At 41.4% G+C, this 12,878-nt stretch overlaps 1 long non-coding RNA gene across 2 annotated transcripts; it reads left to right on the forward strand.

Moving 5' to 3' along the window:
• The first annotated feature begins 296 nt into the window (after window positions 1-296).
• On the forward strand, window positions 297-7,150 carry LOC144254027 (uncharacterized). Of its 2 annotated transcripts, none has more exons than XR_013343401.1 (3): window positions 297-465; window positions 4,870-5,180; window positions 6,716-7,150. It is a non-coding gene; the product is annotated as an uncharacterized LOC144254027 (long non-coding RNA). The 2 variants fall into 2 exon arrangements; XR_013343402.1 differs by having other exon boundaries at window positions 4,891-5,180.
• The last annotated feature ends 5,728 nt before the right edge of the window (window positions 7,151-12,878 follow it).

A 12,878-nucleotide genomic window follows, 5' to 3' on the forward strand; every position in this document is an offset into this window, starting at 1 on the left:
TGTTAGGTCTATTCAAATGGAGAATCAGCCTGAGGCTAAGTTAATTCCCTTTCCCTTAAGCCCTTTAAAAACAAAGGCACTAGGGGCCAAGCCAAAGGTTAAAAATGTGGACTTTAGCTCACAGGATCAGACTAACCCACAGGCCGATTGTACAGAGCAACATCATAGAGGAGAAACCTCCCAGATCCTAGAAGGCCCTCCGGAAAAGATAGATGATCTTGCTAGAGAGGAAAATACGGAAGAGACTCCTAGAGGGGCTCAGGGTTCTTCTCAACCACGTGGTGTAGAAACCCAAATTCAAAATGGCGATAGTTCAGATTCGGACCATGACTCACAGTCTGAAGAGGAAGAATCAGATATTGAAATTCAGGACTTAGAGAGAAATTTCAATAGGCTGCGTTTAACACCGCCTGCCCAAGCTATTCAAATTCGGCCGGTACCTGCTAGAAGGACCAAATTTAACAGGTATGCTAAATTAAAAATGACTCTTCTTACCCCAGTCCAGCAAGGTATTAAGAAGGCTCAAGAAATGGGGGAGGATACTAGTGGTTTTTACCTCTTTCCAGTTTTTGAACAAACTGATGAACAAGATCAGAGAGTAAGAGTTCATACTGTAATTCCATTTAAAACTATTAAAGAATTAAAAAGTGCATGTGAGACGTATGGTCCAAATTCCCCTTTTGTTCAAAGTCTGATAGAAAATATTTGTTCACAACCCCTTCCTCCTAGCGATTGGATTTTTATAGCCAGATCTTGTCTGAGTGGGGGAGATTACTTAATCTGGAAAACCTATTGGAGTGATTTCTGTAATGAACAAGCAGAGAGAAACAGAAGGCAGGGCCTAGAAACGCCAGTAACGATGTTTTTAGGGACTGAAGATTTTGCAGCTTTAGAAAGGCAATTAAATTATGATTTTGCAGTATACAATCAGATAACTGACTGTGCAAAGCGTGCTTGGAAACAGATCGTCCCCAAAGACCAGTCCAATTTAGTCCTTACCAAAATCAGACAAGGTGCCAATGAAACTTATTCAGATTTCGTAGCCCGATTATATCAGGCTGCCAACAGATCCATAGGGGACCCAAGAGCAAGCGAATTCATAGTCAGGCAATTGGCTTTTGAGAACGCTAATAAAATTTGTCAAGATGTCCTCAGACCGCATCGTAAAAAAGGAACTGTTTCTGAGTTTATTCGCCTGTGTTCTGATTTAGATCCCACACAGTTGCAAGCAGTGACTTTAGCGGCTGCGTTAAAAGAGACTTTGGGGCCAAAAAATTTAGGTCAAAAGTCCCGCGGTAGATGTTACGTTTGTGGTAGAAACAATCATTTTGCCCGGGAGTGTCGCATGCGCAATTTTAAGTTCAGAGCTCCATCTACTGGCGACAATAGATATTACAGGACTCAACGCCACGCGGTGGATTCAGATGGCGCGGATGAGCCCACCTTCTCGCCGCCAGCGTTTCCTCCTAGCGGGAGGCCAAAAAACTTCCGTTCGGCCCCTCCCCGGGCCGAGCAACAATATGGGGAATTCCAGGGAAGGTCGCACAGTATGACGTCACTGGCGCCGACCAGAGCAGTCCGCGATTTTTACCGGGACAGGGACAGAGATCACAGACAGTTTTCTTAGGACCTTCAAGGACAGTTGAGTTAAATCCTGAAACGGGGCCAGAACAAATTCCTACTGGGATTTTCGGGCCGCTTCCTGATAATACTGTAGGTTTAATTTTGGGACGAAATAATTTGAAGGGAGCCATTGAGGTAATACCTGGTGTGATAGATTCAGGATTTAAAGAACAGCTATATGTTACTGTAAAAGCCAATTATCCCCTAAGACTCACCCCAAAGGATACTTTTGCCCAATTAATATTATTGCCTTGTGTCTCTGAAAGGCACCTGCCGGCAGATTCAGTTTCTAAACAGCCGGACAGAGTATATTGGTCACAGTTAGTAAGACAAGAACGCCCTTTATTAAAACTTAGAATTAATAATAAAAATTTTCTAGGAATAATCGACACAGGAGCCGATATTTCGGTATTGTCTAGTCGGTTTTGGCCTAGAAACTGGCCTTTGCATGTAGCACCAGCTAACCTAGAGGGAATAGGACAGGTTTCACAGCCTGCTCAAAGTGCCAACTATCTCCATTGGGAAGATTCTGATGGGAACAGTGGAGTCTTTAAGCCTTATGTGTTAGAGTCTTTACCAGCTAACCTATGGGGAAGAGATATTTTAACCAAAATGGGATTATTATTAGTTACTCCAAATTCTATAAGGTCAGTTGAGGAAGTTAATCAGAGGTATTTTCCTAGAGATGATAGGGAGACCTTTCAGGAAGAGTATCTGTTTACAAGCCAGTCTCCACGACAAAGATTAGTAAATGCTCCAAACCAAAATTTTTACTAGGGGCCCTGAGCACTTCCCCGATCCCTAAGACAGCTGAAAAAATCACGTGGCTCACAGAGGAGCCTATATGGATTTCTCAGTGGCCCATCTCAGGGGAAAAGCTTAAAATAATTCATAGATTAGTTGAGGAACAATTTCAGGCTGGTCATATTGAACCAACGCTTAGTCCTTGGAACACACCTATTTTTGTTATTAGGAAAAAGTCAGGAAATTGGAGATTACTACAGGATTTAAGGGCAATAAATCATGCAATTCAGCCTATGGGATCATTACAGCCAGGACTTCCCTCCCCCACAGCCATTCCCTTAGATTATAGCTTGATGATAATAGATTTAAAGGACTGCTTTTTCTCTATAAGGTTGCATCCTGAAGATTGTGAAAGGTTTGCTTTCACTGTCCCAGCAATTAATTTTAAGGAACCTGTTAAGAGATATTGCTGGAAGGTTCTTCCTCAGGGAATGCGTAATAGTCCTACACTATGTCAAAAATATGTTGATCAGGCAATAGATCCCATAAGGAATAGCTTTCCTGTTGCATATATTATTCATTTTATGGATGATATATTATTGGCTCATGCTAATCCAGAGATACTTTCAGAAATTTTTACTCAGTTAGAGGCTTCGCTTACAGCAATGGGTTTATGTATAGCTCCTCAAAAAATTCAAAAGGTGTCTCCTTTTCAATATTTAGGCCAGATAATTCAAGGACGTACAATCCGTCCTCAAAATCTCCAGATAAGAGTTAAGGAGTTACGTACCCTTAATGATTTTCAAAAATTATTGGGAGATATTAATTGGCTAAGGCCATCCTTAAAACTAACTACTTCTGAGTTAAGTCCTTTATTTCAGATATTACAAGGGAATCCTTCTCCAACCTCTCCACGTCAGCTAACTTTGGAAGCTAAGGCAGCCTTAAGGAAAGTTGAAGTTGCAATTAAAAATGCACAGCTTACTAGAATAGATCCTAAAGAAATAGTGTATTTATTAATATTTCCAACTGAGCATACCCCAACAGGAGCCATATGGCAAAGATTAGGAGTTATTGAGTGGATTTATTTATCCCACTCTCCTCAAAAAACATTAATTCCTTTTCATGATTCTATAGCTCAATTAGTAATTAAAGGTAGAACTAGGATTTTACAATTAATTGGATCTGAGCCTGATATCATAATTATTCCATTTTCTGCTCAACAAACTAACTGGCTTTTTCAAACTTCTAACTATTGGCAAATAGCTTTTGCTGATTTCCCTGGACAGATAGATAGCCATTATCCTCGTGATAAGATTGTACAATTTGCATCATTAACATCACTAATTTTTCCAAAAATTGTACGAGCTTATCCAATAGAGGGAGCTTTATCAGTGTTCACAGATGGTTCTAACTCAGGTAAGGCAGGTTTTTTCAGTCATGTTCACACAGAGGTGATACAAACTTCTTATACTTCTGCCCAAAGAGCAGAGCTTCAAGCTCTGATCTGTGCCTTAGATTACTTTTCAAATGAGCCTATTAATATTTATTCTGACAGCTTATATGCAGTCGGAGTTACCAAAAATATTGAAACTTCAATGATTGGGTTTACTTCATCACAGGAGTTATTTGAATTATTTCATAATTTACAAAAGACAGTGCTAATGCGAAAGTACCCATGTTTCATAGGACACATTCGAGCCCATACTAATCTTCCTGGACCTCTAGTTTCAGGTAATGACAAAATTGATAAGTTAGTAGCTTTTTGTCAACAGATGTCTTCATATGACTGTGCACTAGCTTCCCATTCCTTGCATCATCAAAATGTTTCTAGCTTACGTAAAAAATTTAGTATTACCAGAGAACAAGCTCGTCAGATTGTAAGCCAATGCCCAAAGTGTGTTATTCACACTCCATCTCTGCCATCAGGGGTAAATCCCCGTGGATTAAAACCAAATCAGATATGGCAAATGGATGTAACTCATATTCCTCAATTTGGTAAGCAATGTTATGTACATGTCATAGTGGACACTTATTCTAGATTTATTTTTGCCACAGCACGTACTAAGGAAAATGCTCAACATGTAATTTCTCATTGCTTAGCAGCTTTTTCCGTTTTAGGATGCCCTATACAGATTAAAACAGATAATGCTCCAGCTTACGTAAGCTCTTCTTTTCAACAATTCTGTCAAGAGTTTAAAATTAATCATAAAACAGGGATTCCTTATAACCCCCAAAGTCAAGCCATTGTGGAACGAGCTCATTTATCTATTAAACTTCAATTACAAAAATTAAAAGGGGGGAATAGGATTGTGACTCCCCAAAATAGCCTTAATCATGCCTTGTTTGTTTTAAATTTTTTAAACTGTGATGCAGAAGGTCACACTGCTGCTGAGAGACAAATGTCTCCCTCAGTAACAGGCCCTTTAGGCAGAGTTCTGTGGAAAGACTTACAGACTGGTCAGTGGAAGGGTCCAGATCCGGTAATAATGTGGGGAAAAGGCCATGCTTGTATCTTCCCAGAAGGTGCTTTCCATCCTATTTGGGTGCCTGAACGTGCTATCAGACATGGAGGAGATAGAACCCAGACTCAAGCGACTGAGGATCGACCCAGAGGAGCCAATACCCAGAAGGAGGAGATTTCGAAAAAGGATGAAGAAAGACCGGATTGAACCAGTCGAAAAGCTGATTTCGTGGAAAGACATAAAGAAGCTAACAACCCAGGCTTCCCAAATACTTCGACGCCTAGGAAAGAACAGGACCCCAGTCTTGATGGTAGCGACAATAATTGCCCTACTGGGGAATATTGTCAGGTAAAAGGGAATCAAGTAGACACTTATTGGACATATTTCCCAGATCCACCCCTGGTACACCCAGCTGTGTGGACTGGAGAATCTATTCCAGTATTTACTAATGACTCATTCATGATGGGAGGATTTACAGATACTCATATTACTCCCAATCATGTGACTAGATTTAATTATTCTGGCTACAGTGCCCAATTACCCTTGTGTTGGTCACATGATAAACATGCTGGCTGTCTGAAAGTATCATTTGAAGAAAAGACAGCGATTGGTAAACCTAGACTGACAAATAATTCTATTTATGGGGACTTAAAACCTAACACTAGATCAGTAATTAAGATGGGACTTTCCCATAACAAGCCAGTCATTTCTGCAAAACCTCCACAGATACCCCACTGTCCAAATAGTTCTATAATTGAGATCGGCACCTTTCCTAAATGGATGGATTGTGTAAATGCCTTTCCTGTACAACATAAGGTGTCTAAAGATAGTGGGTATATTTTAGACTGGTCTCCAAAGATTGATAAAAGACAATTACGAAGAAATTCTGCTATGACACCTGCAGGATTTGTTAGTAATATTTTGACTTATAGTGAAGGAGGTATTCAAAAAGATATTTGGCGTTTAATTGCTGCCTCAGAGTATTTACATTTTACAGATAAGCCTTTACCAAAATTTGTCGGCAAGAACTGTAAAGAGGGATCTTGCTATGGCTTAAGAGCTTGTGTCCAATCTCCTTATGTTTTAATTATTGGAAATGTAAAAGTTAAATGGATGGGTGACAGATATATTATTACTTGTAATAAGTGCAACCTAACCAACTGTATTACTAGGTATAATGGAGGAAAAGGAGTGCTAATACTTCATCAGCCCTCTTTTGTTTTATTACTTGCTAATATTTCAGAGCCATGGTATGCTGATGCTGGTTTACAAGTCTTGCAGCAAATTCATGCTCAGCTAACAAGACCTAAACGTGCTATGGGAGTCATAATTGTTGGTGTGTTAGCACTGGTCTCATTTATTGCCTCAACTGTCTCTGCGTCTCTGACGTTGTCTCAAAATATTCAACATGCAAAATTTCTTAATAATTTAGCTCAAAATACTTCCAAGGCTCTGCGTAATCAAGTAAATATTGATGAAAAGATTGAAACTAAATTAAATGCCTTAGAGGCAACTGTTATAGACGTAGGTAATGAACTTTCAGCCTTAAAATTTAAGGAGAGGCTTAAATGCCATGCTAATTATAAGTATGTATGTGTTACAGCTGCCAAGTACAATGCTTCTCTGGGATTGGGAGAAGGTTAAAAACCATTTATTAGGTATTTGGCAAAATAGTAATAATAGCTTGGATATTCTGGAACTTCATCACCATATCCAAGACATTCAAAATAATAGAGCTGATTTTTCAGATCCTTCTTCTTTGGCTAACCAAATATTGAAGGAGTTAAATGGATTCAACCCTGGAAATATTCTTAAACACTCCGCTTGGTACATTATTGGATTATTCTCTTTGCTGTTAATTCTCTTTTGTATTGTAACTATAGGATGGAGAGTCTTCCAATCAAGAATCCAGGAACTCCAGAGAATGAACCGCCGCCTCATTTTTAAGACAAAAAAGGGGGAATATGTGGGACGCCATTCTCACACGTGATCGGGTGCCTCCCGTTGAGGGTCTGAGGCACTTTGGCAAAAGTCGAAGTTTTTCCCGTCCCTCTCCTGATGAGAGAGCCCATCCGTGTGGGGGTGTGCCTGACCACTGACCCCGGGGACCCAATCGCTGACCCTGACCTTGGAGTGCAGCCCCCCCTCAACCTTCATTGGATGGAATTCTCCCCTGAATCTCTGGTTCCCTAATAAAAGGCTACTCCCCGGCGTGCTCGCTCTCTCTCTCCTGCTAGCCCTGAGTAATCCCTGCTGCCCTGCTGGGCGGCTAGAGGAGCAAACCAGAGAGGGGAGCCGTCTCGGACCTAGCAATAGAATTAAGGTAATTGAGTCTTGTGTTTTTATTTCGATCTCGTCTAACTAACTTTATGCCTAGAACCTCATTAATGAAACCACTGCGCAGGCCGCGTGGTAGACCCACCCCTCAATCCAGTTCAAATCCACTCTCTTGACACTTACAATGATCTGTGTGACCTTAGATAAGCTACTTCGCCTCTAAGCCTCAGTTTCCTAACTGTAAAGCGGTATACTGCGTCGATAGCACTCTATATCACAGGGCTGTCCTGCCAACAATTATTCTGAACGCTTCCTATCTGCACACGCTGCACTAGGTCTGGAGTGATGAAGATCTGTGCATTAGTATTACGTCCTCTATATTGTGGTAAAAATACTAGCCATGAGGAGCTGGGGGCATAGATCAAGGGTAGAGACTTGATAGCTTGTGCACTTGGGGGGGGGTGATAATAATTATTTATCAAATACTTATGTTATGCCAAGATACTGTTCTGAAATCAGTGTCCAAAATGTATCAATTCACCAACCCAATGAAGTCAGGAGCATTGTTATCCCCACTTCACAGCTGAGGAGACCATCGCAATAACCCACTTAGCCAACTAGCAAAACAGGAAGCCCACTTTCCAATCCAGCTGAACCAAACAATCAGACTTAACAGGTGCAACCAACAGTTTACAAAAGAAATAGAACTCTACATTAGTCTTCCTCTATTTTATGTAATCAATTCTTTTTAAAAAAACTAACATTTTAAACAATGACCAAAAAGAAAATGAGAGAGCATAACTAAGTGCACATCTTCACATGTATGCCTAATATTCTGCACTGAGCAAGACACATCACCTATGAAGTATTCAAACATGTTTGGCGTGAATCTAGTCATGGAAAAACACCCAGACAAATGCAAAGCAAGGGGACATTTTCAAAACAACTGGCCTGAATGCTTCAGAAAGGTCAATGTTGTGAAATACACACACACACACACACACACACACACACACACTCTCTCTCTCACAGATGGGATGGGATTAACTAGGTGTTTGCCTAGATCAAAGAAAAATACAGAGGGGCTGGGAATGTGGCTCAGCGGTAGCGCGCTCCTCTGGCATGCGTGCGGCCCGGGTTCAATCCTCAGCACGACATACCAACAAAGATGTTGTGTCCACCGAGAACTAAAAAAAAATAAATAAATATTAAAAATTCTCTCTCTTTCTCTCTCTCTCTCTCTCTCTCTCTCTCTCTCTCTCTCTCTCCTCTCTCACTCTCTCTTTAAAAAAAAAAAAGAAAAATACAGAGATGCAAGAACTAAATATAATATGTATTTATTGACTGGATTCTGTGTCTTCCCCCCAAAAAAGCTATAAACAATATTCTGTTAAATAAATTTGAATATGAATAGTATATTGTTGATGTTAAATTTCTAGATTTCAGCGTTTGCACTGTGGTTATATAAGATAATATCCTGTAGTATTAATGCACAAGAGGGGAGACTTTATTCATGGGTCAGAAAAAAAATATAGATGAGTATATATTTGTACACAATTGAACAGCAAAATTAATGCAGCAAAATGTAAATAATTGATGACTAGAGGAAAATACAAATGGTCTTTTTACTATTTTTGCAAATGTATATAAGTTTAAAATAATTTCAAATAAAAAGTTAAAAAATCTTTAAACAAGTAGAAAAAGAAAACAGTGGAACTGATTGCAGTAGGCCTCCTATATTTTGTTTGATCATCTCTTTTTTAAAAAAGTTCTTCAAACCTTGACCAGAAAAAAAGGGGCAGGGTGATGAAAAAGAGAACAACTAAATAAAATGCCTATTCCTTGGTTGGATAGTGGATTTCTCTCTCTCTCTCTCTCTCTCTCTCTCTCTCTCTCTCTAGTGAAAAGAAGTAGCTTTTATTATTTGGGCCAATTGGACTTTATGTTGAATTCTAGTACATCAATATTAAATATTTTAAATAAGATCATGACATGGCAATTACATAAAAGAATCTCCTTATTCAAAGTGATTAGTGATTTCTGCAACAACTTCCAAGTGGCTAAGGAAAAAAATGATACAAGCAAGTGGGGAAAAGCAAAATGTAACAATTTGTAAATCTGAGTGAAAGGTATACCAATGTCTGTGGAAACTGTCTTGCAAGCCTCTGAGGTTTTAAATTTTTCTAAGTAAAATGTAGGGAGAGAAGATTTCCACCAGGGCCAACTAAAACCAGAGCTATTGTGCTTCACTATGACTTTTGTCATTGTCATTGAGGTTGTGATTATTATGGGAAACCTAGACCCTGTCCCTTGTACTGCTGTCATAGTTTCAAATCCATTATCCTCCCCATCTCCACTCTCATCCCTGCCCCCAGTCTTTCCCTGATTGTAGCAGCCTCTGAACTGGTCTCCATTAACGGGTTCCCCACAGCAACCAGAGGAACCTTTCCAAAGAGGACATGGTCACTCTGCTGCTTAAAGGACTTCAACAGCTTTCTGGTGCACTTTTCTTGTCCTTCAAGGTCCTTCTGATGGCTGCTTGTTTTTAGGCCCCCAGCCCCACACCCTCCACTCCCTCCTTCCCCCACTCTGAACTTCCAACAGTTGCTGGCACATGGACTGTGCACTCCCTCTGAGCCCTGGGTCTCAGTGCCTGCTTGTCTCTCCCCTCATGCATCCCAGGCCAGACTCCAACTCCTCCTCCAATATCCAGCTCCAACATTGCTGGCCCTGGGAATCATTCTCTGACCCACCTCAAAGTGGACTGTTTTCTGCACTTTCTTACCTGGTGTTGTCAACACGTTTACTTGTGTGTCCCGGGCATTGGGGACGCTTAGAGGATGTGGACATAGGCTTGTTTATCTTCAAATATTTGCCTGAATGTTCTGAGAATTCTAAGGGAAAGGTGGAGAGAAACACATGGCCCGTTTTGGGGCTGCTTTCCCACCTTTTATTCCCCAACAGGGCGTGTGTCTAGGAAGCCACCGGACCCAGGAGCACCTGGACTGTTGGCCTCCTCCAAACATCCTGGTCTTGCTCACCTTCATTTCAGAACAAGGAGGCCTCCAAGAGAGGAGGGGCTGGGAGGCAGAGCCAGGTTCCTGGGGTTCCCCTAGGAAGACCTGGCCCATCATAATCCACATGGCCCGACTCCGGGACTCACCAGATAGTTCATATCTCCTCTCAGCCATAGCCTAGGCGTCAGGTGAACTGACAAGTCCATTTTCTTCTCCTCTCCTCATTTCCTGGGTCTAAAAACCGAGAGGCTGGAGTTTGTGGTCCAAAAGGGTGGCAGGTTTGTGTGAGTGGCTTGTGAAGAGTTTCTAAGAAATTTCAACTTGTTGCAGAATCAGCATGAGGCCTCCTCACAAAGCAGCTGGTGCTCAGAAGGAAGCCAGAGGGGTGTTTAATGCAGGGGCTACTTACCAAGCATAGGCCATGTTAAGGGACCAAAAAGGATGAAGCTGCCTGGGGTGGCCAGCTTGAGGGGTCATCACCACCAGGTACCAGGGGGGACAAGGGAGGTGCTATGGTTTGAATGTCCCCACCAAACCCAATGCTGAACTTTGATGCCCATCACGAGGTATCCAGAGGTGGGAGTTGAAAGAGCTGACTAAGTACTGAGCCTTCATGCATGGAGAAGCTATTCCCGGATTAATGGGTCATCTCAAGAGCTATTACAAACCCCAGCTTGGTTCTGTCTCACATGTAACCCTCTGACCACGTCATGCTCAGAGTCACCTCAGGACTCTGCAGGGAATCAGACTTTGAACCTCCCAGCATGCAGAGCCACAAGATGAATAAATCTTTATTCTTCATAAAGTATCCAGTCTCAGGTATTTTGTTATAGCAACATCAAACAGACTAAGACAGGTAGGCAGCTCTTCGGGAATCTAGAGGGAACTGTAGCCACCCCATAGGAAAGTGGCCTTTAGTAGGGGAACCCCGCTGTACTAAAACAACATGTAGCAGAGAGGAAGTAAAAGGGATACCAATCACAGTTGCCAATATTTAAGCATTTGGAAAAATAAGTCAGGGAACCACACAATAAACAATTGTATTTTTATACAACAAAGTCAACTCCCCTGTATGCAGGGTACAGAGTATGCTTCAAATGACTGCATGAGATTGGAGAAAGTGGGTGGTTATGAATGTTAAGTTGTTAACATTTAGTTCCTCAGCAAAGTGTGGGGCAGGGGAGAAGGTAACTTTTAAGAATAGATTATTTATTAATGCTAGTTCACAGTAATTATTAAAAGTAACAGGGCTGTGAGTATGCTTACCATAAATGGCCCTCAGGTTCAAGCTCAGCACCAAAATAATGAATGAATAACAAGAAAGAAATTTTGGGGGTGGGGTTGTAGCTCAGTGGTAGAGAGAGCGCTTGCCTCACACCCATGAGGCCCTGGTTCATTCCCCAGCACCACATTAAAAAGAAGAAAAAAGAAAGAAAGATATTGTGTCCATCTACAACTAAAAATATATTTTTAAAAAAAAGAAAGAAAGAAACTATTTGTGCTGGGGCATAGTCCAGTGGTAGAATACTTGCCTAGCATGCGGAAGCCTTGGACTTGGTCCCCACCACCTGAAAAGGAAAGAAGGAATAGTTACAGATTGGGAAGCTACATTCAGGTGAGCTGGATCACCCTGGATGGCAAGACTTAGCAACAATTTAAATGTTTTGTTCTAGGAAATGGTTAAAGAAATTATGATACAGTCTTTCAATGGAAAAACACACACACGCACACATGCAGAAGCATGTGTACAAATATGTATACATATCACCATGAAAGCATATACAAAGTATATGTAAAAATTATCTACAGAAAATATATCCATACATGTGGGTCTATGTATGACCAAACCATCCACCATGGTTGTTTATGGATAAAAAATTATCAGTGGGTTTGTTTTCTTTGTCTTTTCCATCTTTTTAGTTTAAACTTAATTATGCATATTTTCTTTTTTCCCTGAGTTAGCTGTATTTTTGTTGTAAATAGCAATATAAAACTCACATAGGGCCAGGCTTGGTGGTGCATGCCTGTAATCCCAGCAGCTCAGGAGGCTGAGGCAGGAGGACCATGAGTTCAAAGCCAGCATCAGGAAAAGGGAGGGGCTAAACAACTCAGTGAGACCCTGTCTCTAAATAAAATACAAAATAGGGCTGGGGATGGGGCTAGTGGCTGAGTGCCCCAAAGTTCAATCCCCAGTACCCACCCATCCCTGTCCCCCCCCAAAAAAAAAATAGAGCTTAGGACGTAGCTCAGTGGCAGAGCACACCTGGGTTCAATCCCTAGCACAGAAAAAAAAAAAAAAAAAGGCGTATATAATTGATCACCCAGGGCTGGGGATACTGCTTCAATGATAGAGGATTTCCCTAGCGGTTGAGCCTTGGGTTTGACCTTAACCACTGTAAAATAAGAAATCAAACTGAAAAAAAAAAAAATATATATATATATATGTGTGTGTATGTGTGTGTGTGTGTGTTGTGTGTGTGTGTGTGTGTGTTTCTCCCCACTGTTGTGCCAAGGATCAAACCCAGGGCCTCACACATGTAGGCAAGTGCTCTATCATCCAGCTCCACCTCCACCCGCCACTTGTGCAAACCCTCTGGGCATAACCACTCTTGTCATCTCTGAAATCCAGGTTCCAGGGTGCCAGCCCAGCCCCCAGTGTGTACCCTTTCTGCCCCTCAGGGTGTGGTGCAGGCTGGATCTCAGGTGCCCATCTGTTTAGAGTGACAGTTGAGCAAGTTCCCTGGAACCCACC

This window comes from Urocitellus parryii, chromosome 3, assembly GCF_045843805.1.
Source record: "Urocitellus parryii isolate mUroPar1 chromosome 3, mUroPar1.hap1, whole genome shotgun sequence".
Classification (NCBI taxonomy): domain Eukaryota; kingdom Metazoa; phylum Chordata; class Mammalia; order Rodentia; family Sciuridae; genus Urocitellus; species Urocitellus parryii.